The following is a 19,578-nucleotide window of genomic DNA, read 5'->3' as shown; positions in this document are numbered from 1 at the left end:
TGGTTTTGCCAGATCTTGGGTGAGAGCCACAGGGAAGCAGTGGTGCTTCAGACAGAGTCACAGATCACCTCCCCTCATTCTCACTGGGGATGCTTACTGCTCCTGAGTACCTGGGACTCCACGCCCCTCGTGAAGCCAGAGAGCAGACATGATGCTAACTCAGGACACTTGCCACACTTAAGTTCAAGGTAGGAATGGGTAGCCATACTTAAGGCTGCTCAAACTTCTTTTTTAAATTGAAGTGTAGTTGATTTACAATGTGTTCATCTCTGCTGTAAAGAAAAGTGACTCGGTTACACATACATGCACATTCTTTTGGAAGTACTCTTTTCCATTATGGTTTATCTCATGGTATTGAGTGCATGTCCCTCTGCTATACACTAGGACCTTGCTGTTCAGCCATTCTGCATTTAATAGTTTGCATCTGCTAGTCCCAAACTCCCAATTTAACCCTACCCCGCTCCCTTTGTTGGAAACCACAAGTCTGTTTCCTTGATAAGTTCATTTGTGTCATATTTTGGATCCCACATATAAGTGATATTGTATGGTGTTTGTCTCTTTCTGACTTACTTCACTTCATATCATCATCTCTAGGTCTATCCATGTTGCAGCAAGTGGCAATCTTTCTTTCTATTTTATGCCTGACTCATATTCTGTTGTGTGTATGTACTACATCTTTACCACCTGCAGATGGATGTTTAGGTTGTTTTCATATCTTGGCTATCGTGAATAATGCTGCTATGAACATAGTGGTGCATATATATCTTCTTGGATTACAGGTTTACCCAAATACATACCCAGGAGTGAGATTGCCAGTTAGAAAACCTGTTCTTAGCTTTTGGAGGAACCTCCGTACTGTTTTGCATAGTGGCTGCACCAGCTTCCATTTCCACCCACAGTGTAGGAAGGTTCCCTTTTCTCCACACTCTCTCCAGCATTCATGATAACCATTTGGACCAGTGTGAGATGAATCGTTTTGATTGGTATTTCTCTAATCATTAAAATGTTTATTTATTTCTGCCTATATTTCAATTGGGTTGTTTGGTTTTTTTCATTTTGTGTTGTATGCGCCATTTGCATATTTTGGAATTTAAGCCCTTGTTGGTCACACTGCTTGCACATATTTCCTGCCAGAAGTTGTCTTTTCATTTGTTTATGGTTTCCTTTGCTCTGCAAAAGCTTGTAAATTTGATTAGCTCCCATTTATTTGTTTTTGCTTTTATTTCTATTTGCCTTGGGAGAATGACCTAAGAAAAAGTTGGTGTGATTTATGTCAGAGAATGTTTTGCCCCTCTGTTCTCTTCTAGGAGTTTATGGTGTCATGTCGTAGGTCTAAGACTTTAAGCCAGTTTGAGTTTATTTTTGCGTAGGGTGTGAGGATATGTTCTACCTTCATTGTTTTGCCTGCAGCTCCCTAACTTTCCCAACACCTCTTTCTGAGGAGACCTTTTCCGATGGTCTATCCTTGCCTCCTTTGTGAAGACTAATTGACCACAGGTGTGTGGGTTTATTTTTGGACTCTCCATTCTGTTCCATTAATCCATATGCCCTTTTCTGTGCCAAGACACTGGCATTTTCATTAGCTTTGTAGTATCATCTGAAGTCTGGGAAGGTTCATGCCTTCTGCATGAAATCTAAATTTATGCCTCTGCTTTGTTCTTTTCCACAGGATGACATTGGCAATTCTGGGCCTTTTATGGTTCCATATAAATCTGAGGATTACTTGTTCTAGCTCTACAAAATGTGTCATGGATCATTTGATAAATAGACACATTAAATCTGTAGGTAGCTTTGGGTAGGATGGCCATTTTAACACAAGACTTCCAATCCAAGAGCATGGAATAACTTTCCAGTTCTTTGAGTCATCTTCAGTTTCCTTAATTAATGTTTTATAGTCCTTGGCATATAAGAAATTTTACCTCCTTGGTCAGGTTGATTCCTAAGGTTTTTTCAGTATGATCTTTTTTTTTTTTTTTTAATGCATCTGCAAAACCCCTGAGAACCTCCTAAATATGCAGACTGTGGTCCTGCAGGTCTGGGGAGGAGCCTGAGATTCTAACAACTCTCAGGTGATGCCTTTGGGGCCAGCCCTCAGGCCTCACTTTGAATAGCAAGGGCTTGAGAGCCCCAAGCTGAGGGCACCCCTGTGGCTGCAGACCTCGGGGCTCCTGTCTACGTGGACTTCTCACTGCCTCCCATCTTCCCGCTTGGGCAGTGTCAGTCTTCTGGACCTTGGGTCTGTGAGGACAGCTCTGAAATGGCAGTCCTCTTTGGCTTGAGATTAGCATGCTGTAAGTTCAGAGTAACAGCACAAAGGCCCTGAAAAACACCATTCCCCTTTCACCATTCCTGTATCACTGCCAGGAGGGGAACACTTTCATAAACAGGTGGACATGGAATGGGTCCAAATCAGGGTCCAACATCATCCCTGTCAGATGGTAGATTGAGAGGACTAGAAGAATTGAGAGGTCACTTTCTCCAAATGTTGCCTCTTAGGGATGATATGGTGGATAACAATGAGACTTGTGACACGTTCTAAAGAGGCCCAGGCCACCCTCCAACCCCCTTACCTAAGCTGTAAAATTCTGCCTTTCCAGTCCACCAGGAGAAGGAAGTGTCAGATGCTTGGAGAGAGCAAGATGGAAACGGTGAGGAACATTTCCAGTGTTTGGGAATGAAAGGCAACAGCACAACACCAGGAAAAAAAAAAAAAAGAGAAAGAGAGAAATGAATGGCAAAGTGCCTGATTAGATTTAATTCAGCAACACAGTACTCCAGCAGCTTTCTTTTAAATCATACCTCCTCTTCATGTTCTTGGTTAGTCCCATCAAAGCACACTTTGAAGACATCAGAATGCCATATGCTGTGGAATTTTCTTTAAAAGTCATTGCACGCTCTGATTGCATAAGCCAATTAAAAGGTCTTTCTGCTTTTAACAAACATCTAAGGTATATTGATTTCTGCTGAAATGTTGCTGCTTTGGAACCAGGTTATTTGAGATGCTTAATGATGTTACGTGATGCAGTAGAGTATCTCAGAGGTATAAGACTGTAGACTGGTTTTCCTCACAGGTCCTCAAGAAGGCATGGAAGCTAGTGGTAAGGTACCTGGGACTGGGGTATGATAGACCTGGGTTCAAATCTCAACTCTCTGAGATGATATATACATGGAAAGAACAGCTTTATTATTATAAACAGCCAGCATCAGCTCCTAACACAATCTGAGGACAGCACAGGTGATACAAATAACTTAAATGTTTACTTAAAGTCTATCAAATGTTTGAATGCAGGTCCTATAATGACAGGCATGAAAATTCACACCTTCTTTGAATTTGTTGAACAAATTATAGACACCTCCATATGTTCCAGGCACTGTTCAATGTACAACAGTGAACAAGACAGACAAAACTATGTTCCTTCATAGAACTCACATTGTAATCATGGTTTGGGGGCAGGGGGCAGTGGTATCAGTAGTTTGACAAAACAGGACAGTAAGCCTAATGATGAAAGCCATCTACATTGTGCTCTGTCTTCCAGATACCTAGGTTAAAGAGCCCTCTACCTGGAGGCATTTACCAAACCTGGAGAAGGCAGGGGTGGGTGGGATGGGAGGGTGGATCACAGTAGTTTCAGGGGACAGAGGAAGAGCTCAGGGTCCAGGGAGCCTGAAACAGCTGGATTATGAGGGATAGAGTTCTGCAGAGTAGGGAGCTACACAGAAAAAGGGCTTCTGTAGAGGGGTTCATTGGAGTCACTGGCTGAATTCGAAGCTGCACGTGTAAGAGTGAGACTCCACCATAGGTCCAATCAAAGAATAACTACTAAAGAGTTATAAACAGAACAAGGCCTGACCTTGACAGGGTTAAAAGATATTTGTAGCAAATACTGAGTACTTGGGCCATAAGTGCCCACAGGCCACTAGCTCTTAAGTGAAGATTATGCTCATAAAATTATTAAGGACCCCATTCTCCAGTCCTCCAACCAAAGAGGTTCCATTTGTCAATATTTACTCAGACCTAACAATATTTACTATATGATAAATGAAAAAAAATTTTAAAGAATATGTATTCAGCCAAAATAATCTATTATATGTTAACATAAATGACAATCACATTCTCTAAAATACAAAAAATTAATAAAGGCATTATTTTACATTTTTCAGATCTCTTTAATTAGATTAATAGCAGAAGGCAGCTGTATTCTCATATATGGGGTTTGCATTCATTCTGTTATGACATGTTGTTTTGGTTGCAGTATATGAAGAAAATCTGGCCTCACAGATTATACATTGGTCATAGAAGTCTTTCCTTAGGCTTTTCAGTTAATTGTAGGTATTCTCCTGTTATGGGTTCAGTTGTGTTCTCCCTGAAAAAAGAATCCATTTAAGTCTTAGCTCACAATACCTCAGAATGTTGACTATTTGGAAGTAGAATCTATAGAGATTTAATCGAGTTCAGATGAGGGCATTAGAGTGGGTCCTAACCCAGTATGATTGGTGCCATTAGAAAAGGGAAATTCAGGCACAGACTAATGGAAGGAGAACAACGTGAGGTGACACAGGGAGAATGTTATCTGAGGTTGGAGGCCCAGGTAGGAACCATGCTGCCACAAGCCAAGGAGCGTCTGGGGCTGCCAGAAGCTGGAAGAGACAAGGATGGCCCTTTCCTCTAAAGTCTTCAGGAAGAGCGAGAGTCTGCTGTCAGCTTGGTTTCAGACTTTTAGCCTCTACTGTGGTATAACACATCTCTTTTCTTCTAAGCCACCCAGTTTGTGGTAGCTTGTTATGTTAGCCTACAAAATCAATAGATACCAACACCACACTTTAATAAATGGTCCTTTCTTAAAGGTGAGCTGTAATGTGGAATCTGAATCCATATCAACAAGCATATCCTACTGTACTTATTAAAACCTATTGGCCTATTTTATATTCTGAACGGATCTTCCATCCATGTAAAACTGTAGCATCATGCATTGGTCATGTGGAAAATATTGGTTCATTACATTATGCTAAGATTACAAATGTTGACAACTTCTGTCATACAATATTTTCAAATTGAATTTGTTAACATCACTACAGATGTCATTAGAAATGGTTTTTAACTCTTGGGAAGCTATCAAACCCATGGTGATGGATCGATCCAAGATTTCTAATTTTCCCATGAAAGCTCAAATTTGATCATTGGGAACAAACATTGTCAGTCATTTTCCTTGAAAAGACATGTATACAGTGTTTGGTTTTGAGGAATATGTCTGCCCAGAATTCGAGTTTGAGTAACCAGGTGTGTATCGGTCAAGTAAAAATGGTGTTCTATGAAAAGAGTGACCAGGTGTATTTACAACTCAGAAAACTGCATGAGTATTTCCCTCCTCAAACTTTGGTATGCAGCAGAGGGCTTATGCTGACTTCTCATTCCGTAAGAGAGTATTCAAAAGCCATGCAGGAATTCTCTTGTGGCCCAGCAGGTGAAGGATGCAGCTTTGTCACTGCCGTGGCATGGATTCCATTCCTGGCCAGGGAACTTCTGGTGCCATAGGTGTGGCCACAAAAAATATTTTTTAAAAAACCATACACCCCAAGGTTAAAATTTAATCCACTTAATAATTTCTACTATATCTAATCAAATATATGCTCTTTTTTTTTTTTTTTTTTTTTTTTTTTTTTTTTTTTTTTGCTTTTTAGGGCCATACCCATGGTATATGGAGGTTCCCAGACTAGGGGTCAAATCAGAGCTGTAGCTGCTGTCCTATACCATGGGCACAGCAATGCCAGATCCAAGCTATGCCTGCAACCTATACCACAGCCCACAGCAATGCTGGATCCTTAACTGAGCCAGGCCAGGGATTGAACCTGCGTCCTCATGAACCCTAGTCAGATTTGTTTCTGCTGAGCCACAAGGGGGCTCCACATCCTTAAGTGAAACAGGCATATTTTAAAACAAGTGTGATGGTGAAGTGTAAAGTGACCACTAGTACAGATTTGTGCCACTACCTAGATTCACACTTAAAAGCCTGTGGTTTTATCCACCTTTAGTTTTTTGCTTATTCATTTTTTACCATTAGTGCAAATATCCACACACACTCAAAAATGTGCATAGTAGTTTGGTATTATGTTGAAAACAGCTTTGACCTTGCAGACCCACTGCTATCCATAGACCATCTCAAAAAGCTCTCATGGAATTCCCATTATGTCTCAGTGATTAACAAATCTGACTAGGAACCATGAGGTTGCAGGTTTGATCCCTGGCCTCATTCAGTGGGTTAAGGATCTGGCAGTGCTGTGAGCTGTGGTGTAGGTCTCAGACATGGCTCAGATCCCACATTGTTGTGGCTGTGGCTGTGGTGTAGGCTGGCAGCTATAGCTCCGATGATTAGACTTCTAGTCTGAGAACCTCCATATGCCACAGTGTGGCCCTAGAAAAGGCCAAAAAAAAAAGTGTCATATCTTGAATACATAAAGAACTCTTACAACTTGATTAGAAGCCAAATGATAACATTTTTAAGTAAAGATTTGCAGATCCACTTCCTAAGACTAGAGATATGAATAGGAAATAAATACTTGAAGAGATTTCTGTATTTCTAGTTGTAAGGGAAATATAGATTAGAACCACAAGTAGACACAGCTTGCAGTACTTAGAAAAGCTAAAAATAATTCCTTTTTTTTGGTCTTTTTAGGGTTCACCCATGGCATATGGAAGTTCCAAAGCTAGGGATCAAATTGGAGTTGTAGCCACCAGCCTTTGCCACAGCAGCACCAGATCCAAGCCACTTCATGACCTACATCACAGCTTGTGGCAACACCAGATCCTTAACCCACTGAGGTAGACTAGGGATCAAACTTGCATCCTGGAGTTCCTGTCGTGGCGCAGTGGTTAACGAATCCGACTAGGAACCATGAGGTTGCGGGTTCGGTCCCTGCCCTTGCTCAGTGGGTTAACGATCCGGCGTTGCCGTGAGCTGTGGTGTAGGTTGCAGACGCAGCTCGGATCCCGCGTTGCTGTGGCTCTGGTGTAGGCCGGTGGCTACAGCTCCGATTCAACCCCTAGCCTGGGAACCTCCATATGCTACGGGAGTGGCCCAAGAAATTGCAACAACAAAAGACAAAAAAAACAAAAAAACAAAAAAAAAACAAAAAACTTGCATCCTCATGGATATTAGTCAGGTTGTTAACCCACTGAGCCACAAGGGGAACCCCTGAAAATAATAATATTTTTTTGATTGGTAGTACCATGTGTTAGGCAGGATGTGAAGCAGCTCAAACTCTTTTCCGTTGCTGCTAAATCATCACTCAATTGAGTGGTGATTGACAGAAGTAAAGTATGGCCTGGCACACTACTGCACATGTACTGATGAGGGGGTAGAGGGGCTTTTGCTCATTATTGTAGCAATGCCACAGCTGGCTCATTGTTGTAGTGGTGCCATGGCTGGCCAAGTCTTCTCAGGGTTTTTCCTAAAGGCAAGAACAACTGAGAATACACTGGGGATCCTTCTGCCATAAGCCTTTCAGATGTCCCTCCCAGCATGGCTTATTGCAAATGACTGACTTTCAGTAATAGAGAATCAACTCCTCTGAGACAGCCCAGAAACTCTGGCTTTTTCATCCTGGTCACTGATGGGTTTACAGTGTTTTAGCAACAGTTTCCCAGAGTAGACATCACTTTAATGGTGCTTTCTAGGTGGCAGGGCTCATGTACCTCAGAGACACTTTAATAGCATTGATTGCTGTATTTTCTTTTGAAGGATGGGTGGGCATATTTCCCGAAGGCTGTACAAATCTCTGCGTTGAATGTGTGGTGGGATGACCCATGCACCTAGGAGTACTAGTAGCATTATAAGGTATCTAATGATGGCCTGTGTAGGATGTTGGACATATATTTAAATTCCAAACTTGTCAGAAAATTTGCTTTTTCATTGTCCCCATGTTTACTTAGGAAGACAACACAACAAAACTTGGCAAGTCTGAAAATGTTCCAAGATCCTCAGCTTGGCCTGTACATCTTGTTATGATAGTTATGGGTGAAAGAGAAGGTTTTGCCCTTTAGATGTCAAATCTTGTTTTTTAATAGGTATCTTTATGTCATATTTAAGTTTTTTAAAGGAGTGTTTCTCAAAATGTAGCCCATTTGTGGTGTAGTGGGTTAAGTATATCTGGTGTTGTCACTGCAGTGGTGTCAGGCCCTGGAACTTCTGTATGCCATGGGCACAAGAAAAAAAATGTAGCCCAATAATATCTTGCATTAAAATCACCTGTGGTACTGCTAACAATGCAGATTCCTAACCTTAATTTATCCCTCGAGGATGAAAATCACAAGTAGGATGAGTAGGGGAGATGGGATCTTTCATTTGCACTTTTGTCAAGCTCCCCCAGGTGAGTCTCATGCATATGAGAGAGAGCAACTACATTAGATTCTCAGAAGGATATTCTTCACCATAAAGATGCCAGTGAAATGAGTTAACAAATTCTGAGATTTCCTTTCTTTTTATTTCTTACATTTACTGTGCATCTCCTAAGTACCGAACACCACGCTAGGTGTTGGTGGGATGTAAAGATAAATAAAGCATGGAGCTTCCTGTCCTGCTAAGGGAAGAGCAGAGTGCCCACAGTAGCTTGATTAGGAAAAAACCACTGAAGCTTCTAATTGGATTGTGATTTGGCATGAATGTGTCTGGATATATACATATATTTTAAAAGTTAAGGAGGGACCATTTTTACAGATCCATCTCAGAGACTGCTATAAAGTCTGAGGCCCACAAAAAGAATGGAATTCCAAAAAGCACTTAATTCAAAACTGTTTTATTTGTAAAGTTTTATATATTTTTTCATGTTATTTTCCATTAGAAGTTCCAAAAACTTTTTTTCAATTTTTTTTAGTCTGTACCCATGGCATATGGAAGTTCTCAGGCTAGGGGTCAAACTGGAGCTGCAGCTGCTGGTCTACACCACACCCACAGTAATGCTAGATCTGAGCAACATCTGCAACCCACACCACAACTCAAGGCAACACCGGACCCAACCCACTGAGTGAGGCCAGGGGTAGAACCTGCATCCTCATGGATACCAGTCAGATTTGTTTCCACTGCACCACAATGGGAACTCTCTAAAAGCTATTTTAAAACAAATTTCCTCAGTGTCTCAGCTGGGTTCCTGGAGGCAGAGCCTGAGACAGAGATTCATTCAGTGGGGTTTAGTGAAAGAAAACCTTCCTGAGACACTATAGGGGAGGGAGGGTGGCAGGAGAGGGCAGTGGAGGAAGTTAGACAAATGTGTAGTTTCAGGAAAAGCCTAGCCTCGGCCTCACCTGGCCCCCACATAAAGCACTCGCACAAGAGTGGGCACGTGCCACAGAGGCCTTCTGCACACCTGGTCATTGACTGATTGCCCACGAGCCACCCCCAGCAGCCCCTCAGGCCTCCTAATCATCTCCCGTCAGCCAAGGGCAATCCTCCCCCAAAGGTGCAGCTGTGAGCCAGTAGCAGCCAATATTCACGTCAGCTGGGGATGGGTACTGCCCAGGAAAGGGATGAGGCAGGACACCAGAGGCATCAGTCACATTCACCCAATGCCCAAAGTGATTCTCCCTTTATGCTGCACTGACTCTGTTCAGGCTCTGCAGTCAGACTGCCTGGGTTCAACCCTCAGCTTCATGTCTTATTTGCCGTCTTACATTAGTTTCATTGTGCCTCAGTAATCTCATCTTTAAAATGTAATTTATAAAGTCAGCCATTAGAAGACTTCAGGGAGATAATGAGACAGATAACCAGCACCAAGTAAGCATTTTGTACAGTGATTGGTGTACAGTAAGCACTCAATCCATTTTACCAGTACTAGCTATTATGTTCATTCTCTCATTATGCTCCTCATTAAGAGCTTGATTACCTTTTGTATAGGTAGTTAGCTTCCTGCCTGGTTTCTCTGCCACAGACACTACCTCCCCCTCCACCAAAAAAACACCATACGTTTTTCAACCAGATACACATTTTTCAAATTTTTCTACACACATAAGCACATATACGACAAGCTCTCTTCTTAAGAAGTTGCTTGCAGGATTTCCTGTTGTGGTGCAGTGGAAATGAATCTGACTAGGAACCATGAGGTTGTGTGTTCAATCCCTGGCCTCTCTCAGTGTGTTAAGGATCTGGCGTTGCTGTGAGCTCTGGTTCAGGCTGCAGATGTGGCTTGGATCTGGCCTTGCTGTGGCTGTGGTATATGTTGTCAGCTCTAGCTCTGATTTGACCCCTAGCTTGGGAACTTCCATATGCCTCAGGTGTGGTCCTAAAAGCAAAAGAGAAAAAAAAGTTCCTTGTGGCAGATCCCCTATGGCACATTGGGTTAAGGATCCAGTGTGGCCACAGCCTTGGTGCAGATTGAAGCTGAGACTCAGGATTGATCCTTGGCCTGGGAACTTCCACATGCCCTAGGTGTAGCCGCCCCCCCCCCCAAAGTTTCTTTCATCATATTCTCTCTCTGCTCAGAATTCCATCACCTCCATGCTGAAAATCCCCATTTTAGCCTGCAAGTCAAGTCATTTGGCTCTTCATTGTCTTTGCACTTTACCTCTATTAATGGTTCTTAAAATTTTGATCTCATGACCTCTTTTTCTTCTTGACAGTAGGTTATATCTACTGACATTTACTGTATTTGAAATTAAAATTGAGGAACATTGAAAAGATGTATGGATTCATTAAGAAAGTGCAAGCACATTACATTGTTGACAAAGTTTTATGAAAAATGTATTTTTCAAATTAAACAAATTTAGTGAAAAGAATGTCACTCTTTTTCATTGTTGCAAGTTGCTTTAATATCTGGATTAATAGAAGGCAGCTGCATTCTGATATCCATTTCTGATTCAGTATGTTGCTTTGGTTCAAGTATATGAAAAAAGAAAATCTGGCCTTGTGCAGCTAATGTAGTTGGAAAAGGGAAAAGTATTTTAAAAGCTTTATGGATAACTGCAGATATTTTTCTAAGATACAGTACTAACATTCAGCCAAGTTTCTCAAAGATGAGCTACAAGGAGACATCTGAGGCCATGTCGACTCTGTCAAAATCAGAGTTTTCTCATATCTGTTACATTAATATCCTTGGGCTATTGCACTGAGAAGACCTTTTCCTTGGGCATGATTTTGATCTCAGACTCCCCGAAGGATCTTAGGCACCCCAGAGTTCCTCAGACTGTACTCTGAAACCATCTTCTAAATAAACCCTTGACATTCTGCATCTATCATTTTTCAAATATACCTAGGATTTTGTTTTTATTCCAGTAGAGTGAGGCCAACAGATCAGGGGATGATGGCCACTGAAAAGACAGGTCATTACCTACAGTTCCCAAGAGGAGGGGGCACACTATGCCATGCAGGGCCACAGGAAGTGCCAGGGCCAGTCAGGAGGCAGAATGAGCAAGGGGTAAGTATGGGCAGAAGGCTTCACTGTGGTTTTTGTGGGAAGGAATGCATGAGGCAGGGTAAGCAGTGAGCGCATTTACAATGATTAGGTAGTTTGAATGATTTTGGTGGGCTCCAGGCTGGAGGTGAGGTCTGTTGCTGTTCTCTACCTGGCCCTAGGGGAGGCATGGTGGTGTCCTGTCCTGCAGGAACCTGCTAAAAGGAGACCAAAGGGGGTCTGGGTGAGGAATCGACTGGCTTGACTCTTGGAGGAATGCTTGTTTGCTCTCGGGTGTGTCGTTTGCTATCTGTAGGAGCTACCTACACTTAAAGGGGGAGTCTCTCCTTGGATCTGAAAGGGCTCAGGGTATCAAAGTATCATGAAATATAAAAAGTCAAAACCTTGATTAAAACAGCCCTCAGCTTAGTTTACTTTCCCAAAATATACTAGATATATTCCCGACACTATCTCTTTTATTGTTTATCCCCATTTTTTTTGCCCATTTGTACTCTTCTCATCCATCAAGACTGAGCTCAAAGCTCCTCTCTACGTTGAAGACTTCCCCAATAATTCAGTGATTAATCAATTGTACATTTCTTTGCAACACTGCTCAAAATATGGTCCTATGTTGTTATTTAACTTTCCTTGGGTATAATATATTCAATGTCCTCAACTAGATTGACAATTTCTTGAGCTCAGCAACCTTATTTTACACTCTTTACTATTGTTTATATCTGCCCAAGTGCCTTCCTTTACCTGCCTGCAGACACCACTGAGGAATGAGCCTCTGGCACTCTTGCTCTGTGCTTGCCAGCATCTCCTCCTCTTCTCTGCTCCTGATTTCTTGGCCAGTCCTTTCTGTGGTCCTTCCCTTTGGACTGGATAGATGTCTGTATTGCTTATTTGGGGCTACCCTTGCCTCTCCTTGTCAGCTAGTCTGCACTTGCTTCTCGGATCACATTTGCTTCTGTTCATATTGGCTCTTCTACCTCTCCTGGGATATTTCCCCCCACTTTCCTTTAAGTTGTGGGAAGGGTGAAAGAAGCCAGAGCCCTGGCTTATTGTAGACCTTGTACCGATGTGTGTGGAACTATGGCTTTAAAGTCTTTTGGGTCACACTCTTTCCAGTGATTTGGAATCTTTTACACATGATTTTCCACATCAAAACAATCAACACCTTGGAATTCCTGTTGTGGCTCAGCAGAAATGCATCTGACTGGCCTCACTCAGTGGGTCGGGAAACCGGCATTGCTGTGAGCTGTGATGTAGGTCACAGAGGAGGCTCTGATCCTGAGCTGTTGTGACCGTGGCGTAGGCCAGCAGCTACAGCTCTGATTGGACCCCTAGTTTGGGAACTTACATATGCCATGGGTGCAGCCCTAAAAAGCAAAAAAGGAAATACATAAATAAAGCATATTAAAAAAAAACCCCAATACTTGAAAGAGACTTTTCTGTGTTCCCCTCTCCTTCTGTCTTAAAATCTTTAAGATAATTTATGAAAAATATCTAAACATTTTGTTTTCCTGGCCATTCATATACAGTGGGAAAGCCACCTCAATTTCTGATTTGGCTAAATGAGTCCTATTGGAAAGATTATTATGAAACAAATCTTAACACCTCATGAATGCCATGTAACTAAAAAACGTTAATTACAAGATTATGGTGGAGTATTTAAGATCTATATTTTCCTATCTTTAGCTCTGACTCAATATCACAACTTAACTTATAGATAGGCTAGGTGTAGTCAATAGGCAAAAACATTTTTAAAGACATTTAGAGATCTGCCAAAGAAAGAGAAGTATTTTTCATTTATCTTTGTTTTAACCTCTAGGTCCTTTTAGGAATAAAAAGATCATGAATATTTTATTTCCCAATGGGGGCAAGAGTAGGTAACACATGTATTGAGTGCTACCGTGATAAATTCATTCACTTATCGGGGTTTCATTTTGACAAATCTCTAACAAGTGATATACCTAGATTCTGAAATAGGCTGATGAATTTGGGAAGCAAAGTTTATTTCCTGTTAAGTGGAACATGAAACATGTTCAGCTTATGACCAAAGGTTAGTCCTAAAATACTAATTTGGTAGTGGATTAAAACTCCCATACAGGATATTTAGTAGAACAGAGCAATTTACTTGATTTTGTGTGATATTAGTTTTCAGCATCTAAGATTTGACTCTTAGACCCTGGGGATATTTTTGAAAGAACATTGTCCTTTATTTTCTCCTAACAACTCATTGTGGCTCATCTATCAATTGATCTTAATCTTCTTTGGAACCGCTTAACTTTGAGGACTTTATCAGCCTGAGTTTTTTAAATAGTATCTCAAGTTTATTGTCCACTGTACATGTATTTTGTCAAGTTATGTTCATTGTCTTAAACACACCTCTTCCAAACTACAAAGAAATCATTCCTAGTTATAATACGTTAATATTTAGAGGTGTATTGTCACTGTATCTGTCTCCTTCATGGTTTTACATACTGTTTGTTTTTTAAATGAAGATTATAATGCTTAATTTTGGCTAAATTTTTATAGGCAGGTTAAATAATGCATCACAGCATTTTGAAAAGTAGTGCCATGTATGTGTAGCTACAGTTTATGAAATATGATCATATTCCTTCTCAATATCCATATTTCTTAAGTTATAATCTTACTCATTTGGCTGGTTTTCAGATAGTAGACCTCATATAACCCAGCACTGATGATTCCCTCCCTGGATATTTTTGCGAGACATTATAGTCTTGTGGAGGCGCCTTACAACTAGAACCATGAAAAAGCCATAGACTCTGGCTTTATGAAGAGGTAAGCAAGTATTTTTTGTACCATTTCCAAATGTCTTCTCTATTTTAAAAATCTTACATACCTTAAAAAGAGGAGGGTCAACCACCACTGCATTTGTTTGTCATGTAAGCTCAACAATGTCCCTTGCTATTTATAGCACTTCTATTTAAGTACCCAATCATGTTTAAATTTATTGATCAATTTATTGGATAAGCAGTTTAGCCTAATAGTGATAAATAGAAGTAGTAAAAATATCCCCCTCCTTCCTCAAAAACCTTCTTTCAGTCCTCACCCTTGATCTTTTCCTATAGTGATCACACTGGTATCTCTAAGAGGGAGACCTACAGTAAGCTTGGATGCACCCTCCATTCTTATACTGACCCTATGATAATTACAACTTCCCTTAACACCTTCTTCCTTCTCCTCCTACCCTCCCCTGTGACCTCCTCCTCTTCCTCCTCCTCCTCTTCTTTTTCTTCTAATGGCCACACCCACAGTGTGCAGAAATTCCCAGGCTAGGGGTCTAATCAGAGCCACAACTGCCAGCCTATACACCACAACCACAGCACACAAGATCTGAGCCAATCTGTGACCTAGGCCACAGCTTTGGCAACACCAGGTCCTTAACCCACTGAACAAGGCCAGGGATTGAACCCACATCCTCTCAGAGACTGTGCCAGGGTCTTGACTGCTGAGCCACAGTGGGAACTCCCTTCCCTTATTTTCCTTAATTGGGCCCATCATCTTTATAGAAGGCCCTTTTATTTCCCCAGTGACCTCAGCTACTGAAATGATCTACATAGTTTACCTGAAGGGGCAGTTAGAAGGGACACAGCAGAGAGGAGGATGCTGGCATGAGGCACACGCTGGGAATCAGAGACGCTGAGTGCAACAAGTAGGTTCATAAGGGAGACACCAAGAAAGATTCCTCACAGGGCTTGATGGTGGCCAAGGAGCTTCCAGAAGGGTGTCTGAGGCCCTGCCTGTGGATGGAATCAAGCAGTTCAGGACACCCAGCCTATGCAGGTGCATTTGTTCAGCCAACAGTTGTTTGCATATCTGCTAAGCCAGGCACAGGTAATACAATGAATATTAAGGTGTAGCTCTTAGCCCATTAGAGAGGTGCAATTTGACAGTACATATAACTTTTTGGTGCAGACAGAGCTTAAAGCTTTTTAAGGACACCTTGTCTCTACACTTAATCTGAGACTTATAAAATATCTTATTAAAAATATGACTATACTTGTGGAAACTATGGTGAATTCCAGTGACAAATATGTTCTCTTGTGCATTATGCAAACCTTTAAAATGCCCTTGAATTGACAACGGCCCTTGACTTGGAAAGAACAGATAAATCTCAACTAAAGTAAGAAAAAGTTGAGACATTTTGGGAAAAAGCAACTTAAGCTGCATGCATGGTGGGTGAGAAGGCATGTATTCATTATTCCTGAGAAGCGGATCTTAGAATTTTTAAGTTGGTTTTCTAAAGCACTTGGTTTATGCTCAATATCCTTAAGAAATTATCAGAAACCAAACAGGAAAATATAATCCTATGGGTAGTCTCTCCTTGGAAAGGATCTAAAAAAGGAACTTAGGAGTTCCTGTTGTGGCTCAGCAGATTGAGAACCAGACAGAGTGTCCATGGGAATGTAGGTTCTATCCCTGGTCTTGCTCAGCAGGTTAAGGATCCGGCACTGCCACAAGTGTACGTCGTCGCAGGTGTGGCTTGGATTCAGTGTTGCAATGGGTGTGGCCTACATAGACTGGCAGCTGCAGCTTCAATCTGACCCCTAGCCTGGAAATTTCCATATGCCACAGGTGTGGCTGTAACAATAAAAAATTAATTAAAGGGGAACCCAAACTGGATAGGAGACAAAGACTTTTTTTTTTTAAAATACGCCCTCTTTATTTTAGAAAAAGATTTAAAAATATAGGATCTCAGAAACATATAGCTAAGAACAAAGAGTGAATATATTCTGAATACTAAAATTAGGCTATACCCTTTAAAGCTAAAACAGGTAAATTTTAGAATAACTCAAACAACTACCCAGTAGCATGCATAAATTGTGGCTGCATATTGCCTGAAAGCGATGTTTTAAATCTCAAATGCCTGTTGATATTTTATCTATCTTTAGTTCCCAGGCCAGATGACTGCTCTTCTGACTGTACCTCTGCAGAGATTCATGGAGTTCTGGTCATCGTAGGCATGATAAACACTGTTGAATGACCAGAACACATACAATTAAGTATAAACACACAGTTAAAGTATCTTCACATTAAAACTTAAAAAGGAGATAATGTGTTATACTCTCATGATGGATAAGTAAATATTAATTTTTGGCTGCACCCACAATATGTTGGAAGTTCCTGGGCCAGGACTGATCTGGGACACAGAAGCAACCTGAGCTGCTGCAGTGACAATGCCCAATCCCCAACCTGCTGCGCCACAAGGGAACTGCCTAAATATTTCTAAAAATAGCACACCCTGAGCTGCTGGACCTGGTGGGGGAGTAGGGTCATTCTCGCCTTGAGCTGGGGTGCCTGGAGCTCTGAGTTCGTGTCCTGGGCTGTGCAGAAGCACGGGTCGGGTTCGGATTTCCTTTGCCGGCTGGGGCGCAGAGAGGGGACGGTGCCTGGATCCCTCACCACAGAGGAACCGCTGGTCCAGGCCGGGGGATGCCCTCGCTGACCCCTGGTCCCCAGCTACCTGCAGCTGGCCTGTAGTCATGGCAGACCACCTGCTGCTCACCGAGGGCTACCGCCTGGTGCAAAGGCCACAGCCTACCACGCCTGCCCAAGGCCCTCATGTGGTCTTGATGCTGCAGCCATACTGGGACCCGGGCCTTGACAAAGGGTTGCTGCCACGGAGGACTCCGCCCCTGCCCCCACCCAGGGCTCTGACGTATGGGGCCTTTGGGCAGCTACCGACCTTCTAGTCCTTTCCGGCTGTGCCGCTGCAACCACCAGCCAGCCAGCAGCATGCACCTACAGCCCAGGGTGACACTGTACCCAAGTCTGGAGACCACGAGACTATGCACCCACCCTGACTCCCAGTCCCCTGGGAGCCCCGCCTGGGCCTGCAGCCAGTGCCAGGAGTCCCAGCTCTGCCACCACCACCACCCATGCACCCTTTGGGCTGCATGGACACGGAACTCATTGATGAGGAGGTGTTGACATCGCTGGAGCTACAGCTCAGGATGCAGGGTATGCGGGAGCTGCCCAAGCTGCCAGAGCTCTTCCTGGGCCAGAGCGAGTTTGACTGCTTCTCAGACTTGGGATCTTTGCTGCCCACTGGCTCTGTGAGCTGCTAAGTGATACCTGCCTGGCATGGCCAAGAGAAGGGAGTTGCCTCACCGGACTCTGCACCCAGCACCGGGACCCCCGCATGCACCTTCCATGAGGGAGAGGCAGCGGTTAAGAGCCAACTCTGGGGGCCTGGATGCCTGGCCTCACTGCAGGCCCTGCTTCCTGCAGGATGACAGTTTGGTCTTATCTCTCTGACTCAGAGCCACAGGGCAAAAGAGAAGGGGTCTGGACACCCCTTGAAACCTCCTAGCTCTTGGATTCTGTATCCTCTCCTCTCAGATCCTCCAACCCAGCTCCCCAATCTGAGCCATTCCAGGCTTCTGCCTGATTCCCCCTCTCCTTGCACAGCCCACTGTGTTCACTGTGTCCTGGGAGCTGCACAACCACCTGGCCCCTGCCCTGGAAGCCTGGGCCCTGAGGTCATTTGTTGGGCCTCCTGCTCTGGGGAGGGGCAGGTTGTACAGCTCTCACCCCTACAGAATGGGCTCCAACACCAAAATAAAACTGGGCCACTTTCAACTCAAATAAAATAAAATAGCACACCCTGGTTTACTGATATTCATCGGCAAAATGATTTAGTAAACAAATGCTTTTTATTAAACTCTTACTGTAGGATATACAAAAATTTCAGAGATTATAATGAGGTATTTTCATACGACTTTTTAAGATAAATAGAATGGGCAAGGATTTAAATTTGGCCAAATTTTGTCCCTGAAATTTGTTTTAATGTTGCCTCTGTATCTTGGAGTTAAGGCCAGTCCAGGTGACAGGAAGTGAAGCAATGTCTCCACCTACATGCAGAGTGTGGTAATGAAGCTGCTAAAGGGGAAAATGAATAATGCTCCAGTTTTTAGAGCATCATCAAGTAAAAATTAAGCTAACTTTTGGTGTAATTACATTATAGCACTCCTCAGTGGTATTTTCAGCAACGAATGTTACTGAATAGAGTCAGCCAATTCAGCTAGGGGTTCTGTGAAGCTAGGCCTTTGCAGCCATGGGCTTTTATCATAAACCCCATCAGTATTTTTCTTTAAAAAAAATACACACGTGGAGTTCTGCTCAGTCGTGCTCTGTGGGTTATGAACTTGAGTAGTATCAGTGAGGATACAGGTTCGCTACCTGGCCTTGCTCAGTGGGTTAAAGGATTGGGTGTTGCTTTGAGCTGTGGTGTAGGTCACAGATGTGACTCAGATGCGGTGTTGCTGTGGCTGTGGTGTAGGCTGGCAGCTGCAGCTCTGATTCATGACTCCTAGGCCCTGGGAACTTCCACATGCAGCCCTCAAAAAAAGAAGAAAAAACATATATATACACAGCCGCTGGCCTACACCACAGCAACAGCAATGCCTACATGTGCAGCTTGTGACAAAGCCAGATCTTTAACCCACTGAGTGAGGCCAGAACTCAAACCCTCATTCTCATGGATGCTAGTCAAGTTCTTAACCCACTGAGCCACAATAGGAACTCCTTCTCCATCCTTTTTAACATGACCTTTTAATGTTTTTATCATTTATTTATCCTTTAATTTTCCATGTTATCTTTCTCTCTCTCTTGCTCTCTCTTTTTTTTTTTTTTTTTTTTTTTGGTCTTTTCTAGGGTTGCATGAGTGGCATATGGAGGTTCCCAGGCTAGGGGTCTAATCAGAGCTGTAGCTGCTGGCCTAAGTCCAAGCCACAGCAACTCATGATCCAAGCTGCATCTGTGAGCTACACCACAGCTCACCACAATGCCAAGTCCTTATCCCACTGAGCGAGGCCAGGGATCAAACCCACAACCTCACGGTTCCTAGTCGGATTTGTTAACCACTGAGCCATGATGGGAACTCCTCTTTTTCTCTTTTTTCAGCTTTTTTCTAGTGACATACTTTTATTTTTTAAAATGTATTGATTTGCTTACATATTAATCTACTTATATTGAAGTATAGTTTATCCATGTTATCTTTTTCACAAGCTGATTTCCAAAATGATTTTTTCTATATATAGTTTCTCTTTTTACTTTGCTAAGGATTCAACCTATCCAATTTGTGAGAGTTCATTCAAGGTAAAATTTATCAAACACCAAACATTCCAAACACCAAATGGGTTGGGCTAACTACCCTTAAGTAAAATATTT

The 19,578-nt window shown here is 42.5% G+C and overlaps 1 pseudogene; it reads left to right on the top strand.

Moving 5' to 3' along the window:
• The first annotated feature begins 16,767 nt into the window (after positions 1-16,767).
• On the top strand, positions 16,768-17,555 carry LOC146395123 (cbp/p300-interacting transactivator 4-like; annotated as a pseudogene).
• The last annotated feature ends 2,023 nt before the right edge of the window (positions 17,556-19,578 follow it).

Source organism: Sus scrofa, chromosome 17 (genome assembly GCF_054392235.1).
Source record: "Sus scrofa isolate SSC_HxYL_T2T_F1_AM1 chromosome 17, Sscrofa_HxYL_maternal_Yorkshire_Landrace_v2.0, whole genome shotgun sequence".
Taxonomy (NCBI): domain Eukaryota; kingdom Metazoa; phylum Chordata; class Mammalia; order Artiodactyla; family Suidae; genus Sus; species Sus scrofa.
Note: the sequence above shows the minus strand (reverse complement) of the source record. Positions and strands in the feature narration are given on the sequence as shown.